The sequence below is a fragment of the Triticum dicoccoides genome, chromosome 7A (assembly GCF_002162155.2).
Source record: "Triticum dicoccoides isolate Atlit2015 ecotype Zavitan chromosome 7A, WEW_v2.0, whole genome shotgun sequence".
NCBI classification, from domain to species: domain Eukaryota; kingdom Viridiplantae; phylum Streptophyta; class Magnoliopsida; order Poales; family Poaceae; genus Triticum; species Triticum dicoccoides.
The window spans coordinates 208081388-208098790 of record NC_041392.1 but is presented as its reverse complement, the minus strand read 5'-3'; positions in this window follow the sequence as shown (position 1 = coordinate 208098790).

Sequence of the window (17403 nt, the reverse complement as noted above, 5' to 3'; positions counted from 1 at the left end):
CTATATTCAAGAGAATATCCTAGTTCATTATTTCGAATGGCCAAATCATCATTAAGCTCAGAAATTCTATCAACTAAAACATTGGTAGGAACCCTTTTTCTAAGATTTTCATTGAAAGCAACATAGTCTAGAGATTGAAAGCACATTATTTCTTCTTGATCAAAAAGGATAGCCTCTATGGGAGGACGGAAAGCGTCCACCCTATAATGCGCAAATATTTATTTGGCCTCTTTTATTATGAATCTAAACTCATCAGCCAAAAAGATAGTAGCGGCACACTTAACAAAAGAATGCTCAATATTAGAAAATTCTAGGAAAATCCTTTGTATGCAAGGATGCATGTGCATGAATTGTCTTTCAAGTTCAACTACAAGCATGGCAATAGCGTCCGCAAAACTACTAGTTCTATGAAGGATATAACTACCCATAGAAGGTAAAGCACCAGCACAAGTAAAGAAATCTTGAATAACTCCTTTTCCAATAATATTACCACTACCAACACGGAATTTTTTTGTATGTAAGATGGGGGGTTCTTTAGCAGGAGCGTTGGAATTTTTTATGATATTATTATTGTCCATATCGACAATAATTTCCCCAATTTTAGACATAATGGCACAAGGTGCAAAGGGCAAAAAAAGAGGCAAATAGAGAAAGAGAGGGAGGATAGAGAGAGAGAGGGCGAATAAAACAGCAAGGGTGAAGTGGGGGAGAGGAAAACGAGAGGAAAATGGCAAATAATGTAACACGGGAGATAAGGATTGTGATGGGTACTTGGTATATTGACTTTTGCGTAGACTCCCCGGCAATGGCGCCAGAAGTCCTTCTTGCTACCTCTTGAGCACTGCGTTGGTTTTCCCCGAAGAGGAAGGGATGATGCAGCAAAGTAGCATAAGTATTTCCCTCAGTTTTTGAGAACCAAGGTATCAATCCAGTAGGAGGCTATGCGCGAGTCCCTCGCACCTACACAAAACAAGTAAATCCTCGCAACCAACGCGATAAGGGGTTGTCAATCCCAACACGGCCACTTACGAGAGTGAGATCTGATAGATATGATAAGATAATATTTTTGGTATTTTTATGACAAAGATGCAAACTAAAATAAAAGCAAAGGAAATTACTAAGTATTGGAAGATTAATATGATGAAGATAGACCCGAGGGCCATAGGTTTCACTAGTGGGTTCTCTCAAGAGCATAGGTATTTTACGGTGGGTGAACGAATTACTGTTGAGCAATTGACAGAATTGATCATAGTTATGAGAATATGTAGGTATGATCATGTATATAGGTATCACGTCCGAGACAAGTAGACTGACTCTTTCTTGCATCTACTACTATTACTCCACTCATCGACCGCTATCCAACATGCATCTAGAGTATTAAGTTAATGAAAACAAAGTAACGCCTTAAGCAAGATGACATGATGTAGAGGGATAAACTCATGCAATATGATGAAAACCCCATCTTGTTATCCTCGATGGCAACAATACAATACGTGCCTTGCTGCCCCTACTGTCACTGGGAAAGGACACCGCAAGATTGAACCCAAAGCTAAGCACTTCTCCCATTGCAAGAAAGATCAATCTAGCAGGCCAAACCAAACTAAAATTCGAAGAGACTTGCAAAGATAACCAATCATACATAAAAGAATTCAGAGATGATTCAAACATTGTTCATAGATAGACTTGATCATAAACCCACGATTCATCGATCTCAACAAACACACCGCAAAAAGAAGATTACATCGAATAGATCTCCACAAGAGAGGGGGAGAACATTGTATTGAGATCCAAAAAGAGAGAAGAAGACATCTAGCTAATAACTATGGACCCGTAGGTCTGAGGTAAACTACCCACACTTCATTGGAGGGGCTATGGTGATGATGTAGAAGCCCTCCGTGATGGATACCCCCTCCGGCGGAGCTCCGGAACATGCCCCAAGATGGGATCTCGTGGATACATAAAGTTGCGGCGGTGGAATTAGGGTTTTGGCTCCGTATCTGATCGTTTGGGGGTACGTAGGTATATATAGGAGGAAGGAATACGTTGGTGGAGCAACAGGGGGCCCACGAGGGTGGAGGGCACACCTAGGGGGGGGGGGTAGGCGCGCCCTCCTACCTCGTGGCGTCCTCCTTTGTTTCTTGACGTAGGGTCCAAGTCTCCTGGATCATGTTCGGTGAGAAAATCACGTTCCCGAAGGTTTCACTCCATTTGGACTCCGTTTGATATTCCTTTTCTTCGAAACCCTAAAATAGGTAAAAAAAATAGCAATTCTGGGCTGGGCCTCCGGTTAATAGGTTAGTCCCAAAAGTAATATAAAAGTGGATAATAAAGCCCAATAATGTCCAAAACAGTAGATAATATAGCATGGAGCAATCAAAAATTATAGATACGTTGGAGACGTATCACCAGCTAATTGTCATGCTGGACAAATCCTAGATGGGCCTAACATAGTGGGGGTCATGGACTCACGAAAATCCTGTGTAGTTGTTGACTACGCAGCTCTTACGTGGCTTCGCCACTGCTTAATGAATATCTTAAAGAAGAGTTGTATATGATGCAACCAGAAGGTTTTGTCGATCCAAAAGGTGCCAACAAAGTGTGCAAGCTCCAGCGATCCATTTATGGACTGGTGCAAGCCTCTCGGAGTTGGAATATACGCTTTGATGGTGTCATCAAAGCATATGGTTTTATACAGACTTTTGGAGAAGCCTGTATTTACAAGAAAGTGAGTGGGAGCTCTATAGCATTTCTGATATTATATGTGGATGACATATTGTTGATTGGAAATGATACTGAATTTCTGAATAGAATAAAAGGATACTTGAATAAGATTTTTTCAATGAAAGACCTCGGTGAAGCTACTTATATATTGGGTATCAAGATCTATAGAGATAGATCAAGACGCTTAATTAGACTTTCACAAAGCACATACCTTGAGAAACTTCTGAAGAAGTTCAAAATGGACCAGTCAAAGAAAGGGTTCTTGCCTGTGTTACAAGGTGTGAAGTTGAGTCAGACTCAATGTCCGACCACTGCAGAAGATAGAGAGAAAATTAAAGTCATTCCCTATGCCTCAGCCATAGGTTCTATCATTTATGCAATGTTGTGTACCAGACCTGATGTGTGCCTTGCTATTAGTTTAATAAGGAGGTACCAAAGTAATGCAGGAGTGGATCACTAGACGGCGGTCAAGAACATCCTAAAATACCTAAAAAGGACTAAGGATATGTTTCTCGTTTATGAGGTGACAAAGAGCTCGTCGTAAACGGTTACGTCGATGCAATCTTTGACACTGATCCGGATGACTCTAAGTCACAAACCGGATACGTATTTATATTGAATGGTGGAGCTGTCAATTGATGCAGTTCCAAGCAAAGCATCGTGGCGGGATCTACGTGTGAAGTGGAGTACATAGCTGCTTCGGAAGCAGCAAATGAAGGAGTCTGGATGAAGGAGTGCATATCCGATCTAGGTGTCATAACTAGTGCATCGGTTCCAATGAAAATCATTTGTGACAATACTGGTGCAATTGCCTTGGCAAATGAATCCAGATTTCACAAAAGAACTAAGCATATCAAGAGACACTTCAATTCCATCCGCGATCAAGTCAAGGAGGGAGACATAGAGATTTGCAAGATGCATGCGGATCTGAATGTTGCAGACCCGTTGACTAAGCCTCTCTCATGAGCAAAACATGATGAGCACCAAGACTCCATGGGTGTTAGAATCATTACTATGTAATCTAGATTATTGACTCTAGTGCAAGTGGAATACTGAAGGAAATATGCCCTAGAGGCAATAATAAAGTTGTTATTTATATTTCCTTATATCATGATAAATGTTTATTATTCATGCTAGAATTGTATTAACCGGAAACTAAGTACATGTGTGGATACATAGACAAACAGAGTGTCCCTAGTACGCCTCTACTTGACTAGCTCATTAATCAAAGATGGTTAAGTTTCCTAGCCATAGACATGCGTTGTCATTTGATGAACGAGATCACATCATTAGAGAATGATGTGATGGACAAGACCCATCCGTTAGCTTAGCATAATGATCGTTTAGTTTTTCTGCTATTGCTTTCTTCATGACTTATACATGTTCCTCAGACTATGAGATTATGCAACTCCCGGATACCGAAGGAACACCTTGTGTGCTATCAAATGTCACAACTTAACTGGGTGATTATAAAGATGCTCTACAGGTGTCTCCGATGGTGTTTGTTGAGTTGGCATAGATCGAGAGTAGGATTTGTCAGTCTGTGTATCGGAGAGATATCTCTGGGCCCTCTCGGTAATGCACATCACTATGAGCCTTGCAAGCAATGTGACTAATGAGTTAGTCACGGGATGATGCATTACAGAACAAGAAAAGAGACTTGCAGATGACGAGATTGAACTAGGTTTAATGATACCGATGATCGAATCTCGGGCATGTAACAATCCGATGACAAAGGGAACAACGTATGTTGTTATGCGGTTTGGCCGATAAAGATCTTCGAAGAATATGTAGGAGCCAATATGAGCATCCAGGTTCCGCTATTGGTTATTGACCGGAGATGTGTCTCGGTCATGTCTACATAGTTCTCGAACCCGTAGGGTCCGCACGCTTAACGTTCGATGACGATTTGTATTATGAGTTTCGTGTTTTGATGAACCGAAGTTTGTTCGGAGTCCCGGATAAGATCATGGACATGACGAGGAATCTCTAAATGTTCGAGACATAAAGATTCATATATTGTAAGGCTACATTCAGACACCGGAATGGTTCAGGTCGTTTCAGATAAGTTTTGGAGTACCGGGGGTTACCAGAACCCCCCTGACGAAGACATGTACCTAGGGTAGGATCATAGGCCTGACCTAGACACCCTCCCGAAGGACATTGGCCTAAAGTCGTAAGCATTCGAGGGATACCATCATTCACTCGACCATAAACACTTCACTCGGAAGATTCAAGTTCACTTGACCAAGGAGTACTCACTCGACCGCGACAAGAATCACTTGACAGCTAGAAGATCTAAGATCACTCTGTATGGAAACGGTCTGGCGTTACCTTATAGACTTAATAGTAATTCTTGTATCTTTATTGCTAGCGTTATCAGTAACACCCATCTTTATGTACCTTAAACCCTATGTAAATGAGGACTGGAGGGGTCCGGCGAACTCTATATAAGCCACCCCCTCCTCTGGCACAAGGGTTCACACCCCCTGTAACTTCACGCATATTCCAATCGACCAAGCCTCCGGGCACCGAGACGTAGGGCTGTTATTTCCTCTGCAAAGGGCCTGAACTCGTACATCCTGCGTGCACAATCTCACCGTAGCTAGGATCTTGCCTCTACATTCTTACCACCCTACTTTACTGTCAGACTTAGAACCACGACAGGTGGCGCCCACCTTGGGGCAGGTGTCTTAGCGACTTTCCGGTGAGGTTGCAATTTTCTCCGACTCTTTTCATCATGGTTTCCGATGGAGGTCTGGCTGAGGGCCGCGAGATCCATCTCAGCATGCTCGTCTTCATCACCGACGACACCGCCTGGCTTCAGGAAGCTCATCTCGACGTCGAGGCGCTCCCTGTCTGTGGAGTGACGCACTTTCGTGCATGCGTTCATGGTGTCCTGCCGCAGCAGCCGTCGACCCAGTATCGGTCGGCTCTCGTGGTACCCTCGCTCCCTGCTGTACGTCGTTGCAAGCGATCTGATCAGTCGCGGATTCGGCGGTGGGTGAAGCACGCGGTGGCACGTCAGTCGGCCACCCCTCAAGTCGCGGCAATTGAGCCCGACGAATCTCTCTACGGCTTGTTCGACCTGTCGACTGGCTCCATCGAGACGTCGTCTGAGTGCGACAGCAGCATCCCCTTCAGATTCACTTTGATTCCTCCAATAATGAGGCTCAGTACGAAGCTCTTTTGTATGGGTTGTGAATGGCCATTTCACTCTGCGTCCGTCACGTAATGGTCTTCAGTGACTTGGATTTGGTGGTTAATCAAGTGATGGAAGTGTGGGATGTCAGAAGCCCGGCTATGATGGCTATTGCAATGCAGTTAGAAAGTTAGAAAAGAAGTTTGAAGGTTTAGAGCTCCACCATATTCCCCGATTGAAGAACCAGGCAACAGATGACCTGGCTAAGATAGGTTCTAAGCGAGGGTCCATTCCCAACAATGTGTTCTTAGAGCATCTTCACACACCATCAGTCCAGGAAGATCCCTTCACGGAAGAGCCCCCGCAACCTAAGAGTTCCACTGATCCGACTGAAGTTGAAGTCCCAGCTGTGGTCGACCTAGTCATGGAAGTTTTGGTCATCATTCCTGATTGGACTGTACCGTACATCACATATATTCTCAGGAAAGAGCTGCCAGAAGACGAAAATGAAGCGCGATAGACCGTCCGTCGATCCAAAGCCTTCACCGTGATAAGCGGTCGACTATACAGAGAAAGTGTGACTGGAGTTGCTCAACGATGCATTACCCCAGAAGAACGTTGAATGATCCTTAATGATATCCACTCGGGGACCTGTGGTCACCATGCATCCTCACGGACAATCGTGGCCAAAGCATACCGAGCAGGTTTTTACTGGCCGCGAGCAAATGAAATGGAAAAGGAAATAGTCGACAAATGTGAACGTTGCCAGTTCTACTCCAACATGTCTCACAAACCTGCCTCAGCCCTGAAGACCATTCCACTCATCTGGCCATTTGCCGTTTGGGGGTTGGATATGGCTGGACCCTTGAGGACTGGCAGAAGTGGCTTCACTCACCTACTTGTTGCAGTCGACAAGTTCACTAAATGGATTGAAGCCAAGCCCATCAAAAGCCTTGATTCGAGCACTGCCGTCAGCTTCGTCAGGGGGATAACATTCAGGTTTGGAGTCCCGCACATCATCATCACAGACAATGGATCAAACTTTGATTCAGATGAATTCAGAGCTTTCTGTGATTGCCAAGGCACTCGGGTTGATTATGCTTTAGTCGCTCACCCGCAGTCGAACAGACAAGCAAAAAGAGCAAATGGTTTGATCCTCCAACGATTGAAGCCCAGGATGATGCGAGATCTCAAGCATGCGGCTGGCACTTGGGTAGATGAGTTACCATCAGTACGGTGGGGCCTGAGGACAACGCCGAATCGGTCGACTGGTCGGACTCCCTTCTTCCTGGTCTATGGAGCCGAAGCCGTACTACCGACTGATTTGCTTCATGATGCCCCGCGAGTGGAACTCTTCTCAGAAGCCGAAGCAGAACAAGCCCTTCAAGATGCTGTTGACCTTCTAGAAGAGGAAAGAGAGATGGTGCTGATCCGGTCAACCATCTATTGATAATCGGTTTTCAGCAAGGTATTCTCTGCAAGCACTGAAATAATAGGTAACAAATAGTTTTGTGATAGGATAATTTGTAACGAGCAACAAGTAACAAAACTAAATAAAGTGCAGCAAGGTGGCCCAATCCTCTTTGTAGCAAAGGACAAGCCTGGACAAACTCTTATATGATGTAAAGCGCTCCCGAGGACACATGGGAATATCGTCAAGCTAGGTTTCATCACGTTCATATGATTCACATTCGGTACTTTTGATAATTTGGTATGTGGGTGGACCGGTGCTTGGGTGCTGCCCTTACTTGGACAAGCATCCCACTTATGATTAACCTCTATTGCAAGCATCCGCAACTACAACAAAAGTATTAAGGTAAACCTAACCATAGCATGAAACATATGGATCCAAATCAGCCCCTTACGAAGCAACGCATAAACTAGGGTTTAAGCTTCTGTCACTCTAGCAACCCATCATCTACTTATTATTTCCCAATGCCTTCCTCTAGGCCCAAATAATGGTGAAGTGTCATGTAGTCGACGTTCACATAACACCACTAGAGGAGAGACAACATACATCTCATCAAAATATCGAACGAATACCAAATTCACATGACTACTAATAGCAACACTTCTCCCATGTCCTCAGGAACAAACGTAACTACTCACAAAGCATATTCATGTTCAAATCAGAGGGGTGTTAATATGCATATAGGATCTGAACATATGATCTTCCACCAAATAAACCAACTAGCATCAACTACAAGGAGTAATTAACACTACTAGCAACCCACAGGTACCAATCCCGGACTTGGAAACAAGAATTGGATACAAGAGATGAACTAGGGTTTTGAGAGGAGATGGTGCTGGTGAAGATGTTGATGGAGATTGCCCTCTCCCAATGAGAGGAGCGTTGGTGATGACGATGGAGATGATTTCCCCCTCCTGGAGGGAAGTTTCCCCGACAGAACAGCTCCGCCAGGGCCCTAGATTGGTTTCACCAAGGTTCCACCTCGTGGCGGCGGAGTCTCGTCCGGAAAGATGGCTTATGATTTTTTCCTCATCGAAAGACTCCATATAGCAGTAGATGGCCGTCGAAGGGCCACCAGGGGGCCCATGAGGTAGGGGGCGCGCCCAGGGGGGTCGGGCGCGCCCCCACCCTCGTGGGCAGGGTGTGGCCCCCCTGGTGAACTTCTTGCGCTCAGTATTTTTTATATATTCTGAAAATGATTTCCGTGAAGTTTCAGGACTTTTGGAGCTGTGCAGAATAGGTCTCTAATATTTTCTCCTTTTCCAGCCAGAATCCCAGCTGCCGACATTCTCCCTCTTTAGGTAAACCTTGTAAAATAAGACAGAATAGGGATAAGTATTGTGACATAATGTGTAATAACAGCCCATAATGCAATAAATATTGATATAAAAGCATGATGCAAAATGGATGTATCAACTCCCCCGAGCTTAGACCTCGCTTGTCCTGAAGTGAAAGCCGAAATCGAAAAACATGTCCACATGTTTAGAGATAGAGGTGTCGATAAAAATAAAATACGGACATGAGGGCATCATGATCATTCTTAGAACAACAACTTATATATTTTTTGTCATATGATCTCTTATGCTAGAGTAACAATTCAATCACAATTTCAAGTATGAATCATAAACTTCATTGAAAACTAACAAACTATAATCTCAGGCATTGGAGCAATTGCAATTTATTATAACATAGGAAAGAGTCAATATAAGAGCTTTTCAGCAAGTCCACATACTCAACTATCATATAGTCTTTCACATTTGCTAACACTCACGCAATACTTATGGTTATGGAGTTTTAGTCGGTCACAGAGAAAGATACGGGCTTATGGTTTTGCCTCCCAACGTTTTACCTCAAGGGTAATGTCAACAATCATAGTTCATGAAAACTCACATCCAATTAGCCATATATACCAGGATCTTTCCAACATGTTGTGCTTGCCAAAAGATAAAATGTAAAAAGGAAAGGTGAAGATCACCATGACTCTTATGTAAGGTAGGAGATAAAGGTAAAAGATAGGCCCTTCGCAGAGGGAAGCAGAGGTTGTCATGCGCTTTCATGGTTGGATGCACAAAATCTTAATGCGAAAGAACGTCACTTTATATTGCCACTTGTGATATGGACCTTTATTATGCAGTCCGTCGCTTTTATTTCTTCTATATCACACGATCATATAAAGCTTATTTTCTCCCACACTAATAAGTCATACATATTTAGAGAGCAATTTTTATTGCTTGCACTGATGACAACTTACTTGGAGGATCTTACTCAATCCATAGGTAGGTATGGTGGAATCTCATGGCAAAACTGGTTTAAGGGTGTTTGGAAGCACAAGTAGTATCTCTACTTAGTGCAGAGAATTTGGCTAGCATGAGGGGGAAAGGCAAGCTCAATCATGTTGGATGATCCATGACAATATAATTTATCTCAGATGTAAGAAAACATAACCCATTATGTTGTCTTCCCTGTCCAACGTCAACTCTTTAGCATGCCATATTTTAATGAGTGCTCACAATCATAAAAGATGTCCAATATAGTATATTTATATGTGAAGACCTCTCTTTCTTTATTACTTCATATTAATTGCAATGATGACCAAAACTATGTTTGTCAACTCCCAACAACTTTTATTCATCATACTTTTATATGTGAGCTCATTACTCTCCAGAAGATCTATATGATCTCTTTTATTCTTTTTATTCTTTCTCTTTTGTTTTATTCACTTAAGATCATGGCAAAATAATCAAGCCCTTGACTCAACACTAATCTTTATTATATATAGCTCATGGACTCGATTACATAGAAGGATCATAAAGCAAAACTCACAACTAGATCATACTAAGAACTTTTATTCTACTATATCAAAATATTATCAAAAGGATCGAACTAAGAAAAGCGGTAAAGATATTGATGTGATACGATACCGGGGCACTCCCCCAAGCTTGGCAGTTGCCAAGGGGAGTGCCATACCCATGTGATTATGTCTCTCTTTTCGGGGATGGTGATGTGATATTCTTGGCGATGATGCCCCTCAGGATACGAGTTTCCTCCTCGAGCTTATTGACTTGCTGCTTGAGGTCCATTATTTCCTTTTGAAGCTTTCCTGTAACTGCCAAAGCTCCCTGCACCCAAGGGTGCTGCATAGCTGCGGGAGAACCAGTGACACTCTTTTTCATATTCTCATAAGAAAGAAATCTAACATTGGAAGGGATAACCGAGTTTGGAATAGCCGAGCTCTGCAGTTCCCCCATTGTGAATCCAGCTCAAAAGTGAGAAGTGACTTCTTGATCCTCCTCCATGGCATCTATTTTCTTCAAATCAGCCTCCATCTCTTCCTTCATTGCTGGCCCAAAGTGGTCAACATTGTTGTTTGTCATTGATCTCGGTGCCGGATGAGACACCCGGCTCTCCCCGACTGACTCTTGCGAAGACATCTTGCTCTAATCTGCAGCAGCAACAACTCGAAACACAAACAGAGGATAATTGTATGATACGGGAGTCAAAACCTCCGGGAGATTATATAATGAATTTTTACTGACCAAAATACGTGACGTGTAAGAAAACGGAGTCTGGAGAGCACACGAGGTGCCCACGAGGTAGGGGGCGCGCCCAGGGGGGTAGGGCGCGCCCTCCACCCTCGTGTCCTTTCCGGACTGCTTCTTATTTTTCTATTTTTCTAAATATTCCAAAATGGAAGAAAATTGCCATTAGAACTGTTTTGGAGTCGGTTTACTTACCGTACCACATACCTATTCCTTTTCGGAGTCTGAAACATTCCAGAAAGTGTCCCTTATATATTCCTTCGGGGTTACGGTTTCAATAACATTGGTTTCAACATTTATAAAATTACCTGAGATATAATGTTTAATTCTTTGACCGTTCACCACCTTCGGATTTGTGCCTTCGAAGTTGTTGATTTTTATGGCACCGGAACGATAGACCTCCTCGTTAACGTAGGGACCTCCCCAATTAGAGAGAAGTTTTCCTGCAAAAAAAATCTTAAACAAGGGTTGTATAATAATACATAATCACCTACATTAAACTCACGCTTTTGTATTCTTTTGTCATGCCATCTTTTGACTTTTTCTTTAAACAACTTGGCATTTTTGTAGGCTTGGGTTCTCCATTCATCAAGTGAGATAATGTCAAATAACCTCTCTCACCAGCAAGTTTGAAATCATAATTGAGCTCTTTAATAGCCCAATAAGCCTTATGTTCTAGTTTGAGAGGTAGGTGACATGCTTTTCCATAAACCATTTTATACAGAGACATACCCATAGGATTTTTATATGCAGTTCTATAGGCCCATAATGCATCATCAAGTTTCTTGGACCAATTCTTTCTAGATCTATTAACAGTCTTTTGCAAAATTAATTTGAGTTCTCCATTGCTCAATTCTACTTGACCACTAGACTGTGGGTGATAAGGATATGCAATTCTATGATTAACATCATACTTAGCAAGCATTTTACGGAAAGCACCATGAATAAAATGTGAACCACCATCAGTCATTAAATATTTAGGGACTCCAAACCTTGGAAAAATAACTTCTTTAAGCATCTTAATAGAGGTGTTATGATCAGCACTACTAGTTGGAATAGCTTCTACCCACTTAGTAACGTAACCAACAGCAACTAAAATATTTGTGTAACCATTGGAGGCAGGAAAAGGTCCCATATAATCAAAGCCCCAAACATCAAATTGTTCAATAACAAGTGAATAATTCATAGGCATTTCTTGGCGTCTACTAATATTACCAATTCTTTGACATTCATCACAAGATAAGACAAACTTACGGGCATCCTTGAAGAGAGTAGGCCAATAAAAACCGGATTGCAATACCTTATGTGCAGTTCTATCTCCAGCGTGGTGTCCTCCATAAGCCTCGGAGTGACACTTGCGTAGGATCTGTTCCTGTTCATGCTCAGGTACACAACGTCTAATAACACCATCTACTCCTTCTTTATAAAGATGTGGGTCATCCCAAAAGTAATGTCTCAAATCATAGAAAAACCTTTTCTTTTGGTGGTATAAATTTAGCAACAATGTAATTAGCATAATCAGCATACCATGGAGCAGTATGAGAAGCATTTATGACATTTAGTTGTTCATCAGGAAAGCTATCATCAATAGGTAGTGGGTCATCAAGCACATTTTCTAACCTAGACAAGTTGTCTGCAATGGGGTTCTCAGCTCCCTTTCTATCAATAATATGCAAATCAAATTCTTGTAGCAAGAGAACCCATCTAATAAGTCTAGGCTTAGCATCTTTCTTTTTCATAAGATATTTAATAGCAGCATGATCCATGTGAATAGTTACTTTAGAATCAACAATATAAGGTCTGAACTTATCACAAGCAAATACAATTGCTAAGAATTCTTTTTCAGTAGTAGCATAATTTCTCTGAGCATTGTCTAGAGTTTTACTAGCATATTGAATAACATTTAATTTCTTATCAACTATTTGCCCTAGAACAGCACCTACAGCATAATCACTAGCATCACACATAATTTCAAAGTGTAAATTCCAATCAGGTGACTGAACAATAGGTGCAAAGACTCATGCTTTCTTAAGTATTTCAAATGCTTCTACGCAATCATCATCAAAGACAAATGGTATATCTTTTTGTAATAAATTAGTCAGAGGCCGAGAAATTTTTGAGAAGTCCTTAATGAACCTCTTATAAAAACCGGCATGACCAAAGAAACTTCTTATACCTTTGATATCCTTGGGACATGGCATCTTTTCAATAGCATCAACCTTGGCTTTATCAACCTCAATATCTCTTTCAGAAACTTTATGCCCCAAGACAATACCTTCATTAATCATAAAGTGGCACTTTCCCCCATGCAAGACCAGATTAGTTTCTTCACATCTCTGCAAAACTCGGTCAAGGTTGCTTAAGCAATCATCAAAATAGGATCCCTAGACGGAAAAATCGTCCATGAAAACCTCAAAAATCTTTTCACAAACGTCAGAGAATATAGCCATCATGCATCTTTGAAAGGTAGCAGGTGCATTACATAAACCAAAAGGCATACGTCTATAAGCAAAAGTACCGAAAGGGCAAGTAAAAGTAGTCTTTGATTGATCATTGGCTGACACAGGTATTTGAGAGAAACCACAATAACCATCTAGAAAGCAAAAATGTGTATGTTTGGATAATCTTTCTAGCATTTGATTGATAAAAGGTAAGGGGTAATGCTCTTTTTAGTAGCTTTATTTAATTTGTGGAAATCAATTACCATCCTATAACCTGTAATAATTCTTTGCGGGATCAACTCATCTTTGTCATTAGGAACGACAGTAATACCTCCCTTCTTAGGGACACAATGGACAGGACTAACCCACTGACTATCAGCAACAGTGAAGATGAAATTATTTAGAACAATATTTGCTAGACCGTGAAAGATGAAATTATTGGTCTTGCTTTAGCATGAAATCAATTACCATCCTAGTAAAGATGAAATCAATTACCATCCTAGTAAAGATGAAATTATTGGTCTTGCTTCTATTGCCGTACCTCCTAGTGATCCTTAACAATATTTGCTAGACCATGAAAACGATATGTTTATGAATGAAAGAAGAGACCAATAATTGATTTCATGCTAAAGCAAGACCAATAATTTCATCTTTCATCTTTCATGTTTAAAGAATACTTCATCTATTTCTCTTCTTTCATTCATAAACATATTGTTTTCATGGTCTAGCAAATATTGTTCTAAAGGATCACTAGGAGGTACGGCAATAGAAGCAAGACCAATAATTTCATCTTTACTAGGATGGTAATTGATTTCGTGCTAAAGCAAGACCAATAATTTCATCTTTCACTTGCTCAGGAGGTGTATAAGTTCTAATATTGCTTTTACGAACCAAAGTTGAAGCTTTAGCATGATCTTTTATCCTAACAGGAAAAGGTGGTTTCTCAACATAAGCAGCAGGAACAATAGGATCATTATAAGTGATAGTCTTTTCTTCAACTTTAATAGGTGCAGCTACTTTTACTTCTATGGGAGGATGATATTTAAACCACTTCTCCCTTGGGAGACCAACATGAGTAGCAAAAGATTCACAGAAAGAAGCTACTATCTCAGAATCAAGTCCATATTTAGTGCTAAATTTACGGAAAACATCGGTATCCATAAAAGATTTAACACAATCATATTTAGGTGTCATACCTGACTCCTTACCTTCGTTGAGGTCCCAATCTTCAGAGTTGCATTTAATTCTTTCCAATAAATCCCATTTGAATTCAATAGTCTTCATCATAAAAGAGCCAACACAAGAAGTATCGAGCATGGTGCGTTTGTTATCAGAAAGCCGAGCATATAAATTTTGAATAATCATTTCTCTTGAGAGCTCATGATTGGGGAATGAATATAACATTGATTTAAGCCTCCCCCAAGCTTGAGCGATGCTTTCTCGTTCGCGAGGCCAGAAATTATATATCTAATTGCGATCATGATGAACAAGATGCATAGGATAAAACTTCTGATGAAATTCCAATTTCAATCGTTTGTAGTTCCATGACCCCATATCAGCACATAGCCTATACCATGTCAATGCATCTTCCTTCAAAGATAAAGGGAATACCTTCTTCTTAATAACATCTCCGGGTACACCTGCAAGCTTAAATAATCCACAAACTACATCCACATATATTAAGTGCTCAACAGGATGCGTTGTTCCGTTTCCTGCAAAAGGATTAGCTAGCAGTTTTTTCTATCATACCCGAAGGAATTTCAAAGCAGACATTTTCATTTTCAGTAGGTTCAGTAGGTTGAGGAGCAACTCTTTGCTCTACTGGTCGGGGTGAAGATACCCCGAACAAGTTCCTCAGAGGATTACTTTCCATAGTAACAAGTGACAGTAAATTTCAGCACACTATATAATTTTTTCCTTACCAAATTCCACCTAGCAAAGGAGCTTCACTCCCCGGCAACGGCGCCAGAAAAGAGTCTTGATGACCCACAAGTATAGGGGATCTATCATAGTCATTTCGATAAGTAAGAGTGTCGAACCCAACGAGTAGCAGAAGGAAATGATAAGCGGTTTTCAGCAAGGTATTCTCTGCAAGCACTGAAATAATAGGTAACAGATAGTTTTGTGATAGGATAATTTGTAACGAGCAACAAGTAACAAAAGTAAATAAAGTGCAGCAAGGTGGCCCAATCCTTTTTGTAGCAAAGGACAAGCCTGGACAAACTCTTATATGATGTAAAGCGCTCCTGATGACACATGTGAATATCGTCAAGCTAGGTTTCATCACATTCATATGATTCGTGTTCGGTACTTTGATAATTTGGTATGTGGGTGGACCGGTGCTTGGGTGCTGCCCTTACTTGGACAAGCATCCCACTTATGATTAACATCTATTGAAAGCATCCGCAACTACAACAAAAGTATTAAGGTAAACCTAACCATAGCATGAAACATATGGATCCAAATCAGCCCCTTACGAAGCAACACATAAACTAGGGTTTAAGCTTCTATCACTCTAGCAACCCATCATCTACTTATTACTTGCCAATGCCTTCCTCTAGGCCCAAATAATGGTGAAGTGTCATGTAGTCGACGTTCACATAACACCACTAGAGGAGAGACAACATACATCTCATCAAAATATCAAACAAATACCAAATTCACATGACTACTAATAGCAAGACTTCTCCCATGTCCTCAGGAACAAACGTACTACTCACAAAGCATATTCATGGTCATAATCAGAGGGGTATTAATATGCATATAGGATCTGAACATATGATGTTCCACCAAATAAACCAACTAGCATCAACTACAAGGAGTAATTAACACTACTAGCAACCCACAGGTACCAATCCTGGACTTGGAAACAAGAATTGGATACAAGAGATGAACTAGGGTTTTGAGAGGAGATGGTGCTGGTGAAGATGTTGATGGAGATTGCCCTCTCCCAATGATAGGAGTGTTGGTGATGACGATGGCGATGATTTCCCCCTCCCAGAGGGAAGTTTCCGCCACAGAACAGCTCCGCCAGAGCCCTAGATTGGTTCTGCCAAGGTTCCGCCTCGTGGCGGTGGAGTCTCGTCTGGAAAGATGGCTTATGATTTTTTCCTCATCGAAAGACTCCATATAGCAGAACATGGCCATCAGAGGGCCACCAGGGGGCCCACGAGGTAGGGGGCGCACCTAGGGGGGTACGGCGCGCCCCCACCCTCGTGGGGAGGGTGTGGCCCCCTGGTGAACTTCTTGTGCTCAGTATTTTTTTATATATTCTGAAAATGACTTCCGTGAAGTTTCAGGGCTTTTGGAGCTGTGCAGAATAGGTCTCTAATATTTGCTCCTTTTCCAGCCCAGAATCCCAGCTGCTGGCATTCTCCCTCTGTATGTAAACCTTGTAAAATAAGAGAGAATAGGCATAAGTATTGTGACATAATGTGTAATAACAGCCCATAATGCAATAAATATCGATATAAAAGCATGATGCAAAATGGACGTATCACTATCAACAAGATCTGCGGTGTTTTCATGCCAGAAACGACAGGGGTCGAGCATTTCAGGAAGGAGACCTAGTCCTCCGAGTGGAGCAGCAACGTCCACACAAGCTCGCCCCTGCTCGGGAAGGCCCCTTCATCATCACCAAAGTGCTCCACAATGGTGCATATCACCTGTGACGAAGCTATGTACCTATGGTAGGGTCATGGATCTGTCCAAGATACTTTCCCCAAGGTAACCTCTAAAAGGACCAGAAGCAGTCGAAGAAAAATCATCATCCACTCGACCATAAAGCTATGTTCCACTCGACAGTCTTGAAGACACTCGATGATACAAGAAACACTTGGAGTGTAGAAGGCCCAACGTTACTCAGGATGACAACGGTCGATCATTCACTCTGTAACCTTAAAGATCATTTATATCTCTTTATTACTAGCGTTACCAGTAATGCCCTGCCTTAATGTACATTGAACCCTTTGTGACGTGGGCTGGCTGGGGTCCTGGCGCACTCTATATAAGCCACCCCCCTCCTCCAGGACAAGGGTTCGCACCCCTGTAACACATACGCGCATAATCCAGTCGACCGCCTCCGGGCTC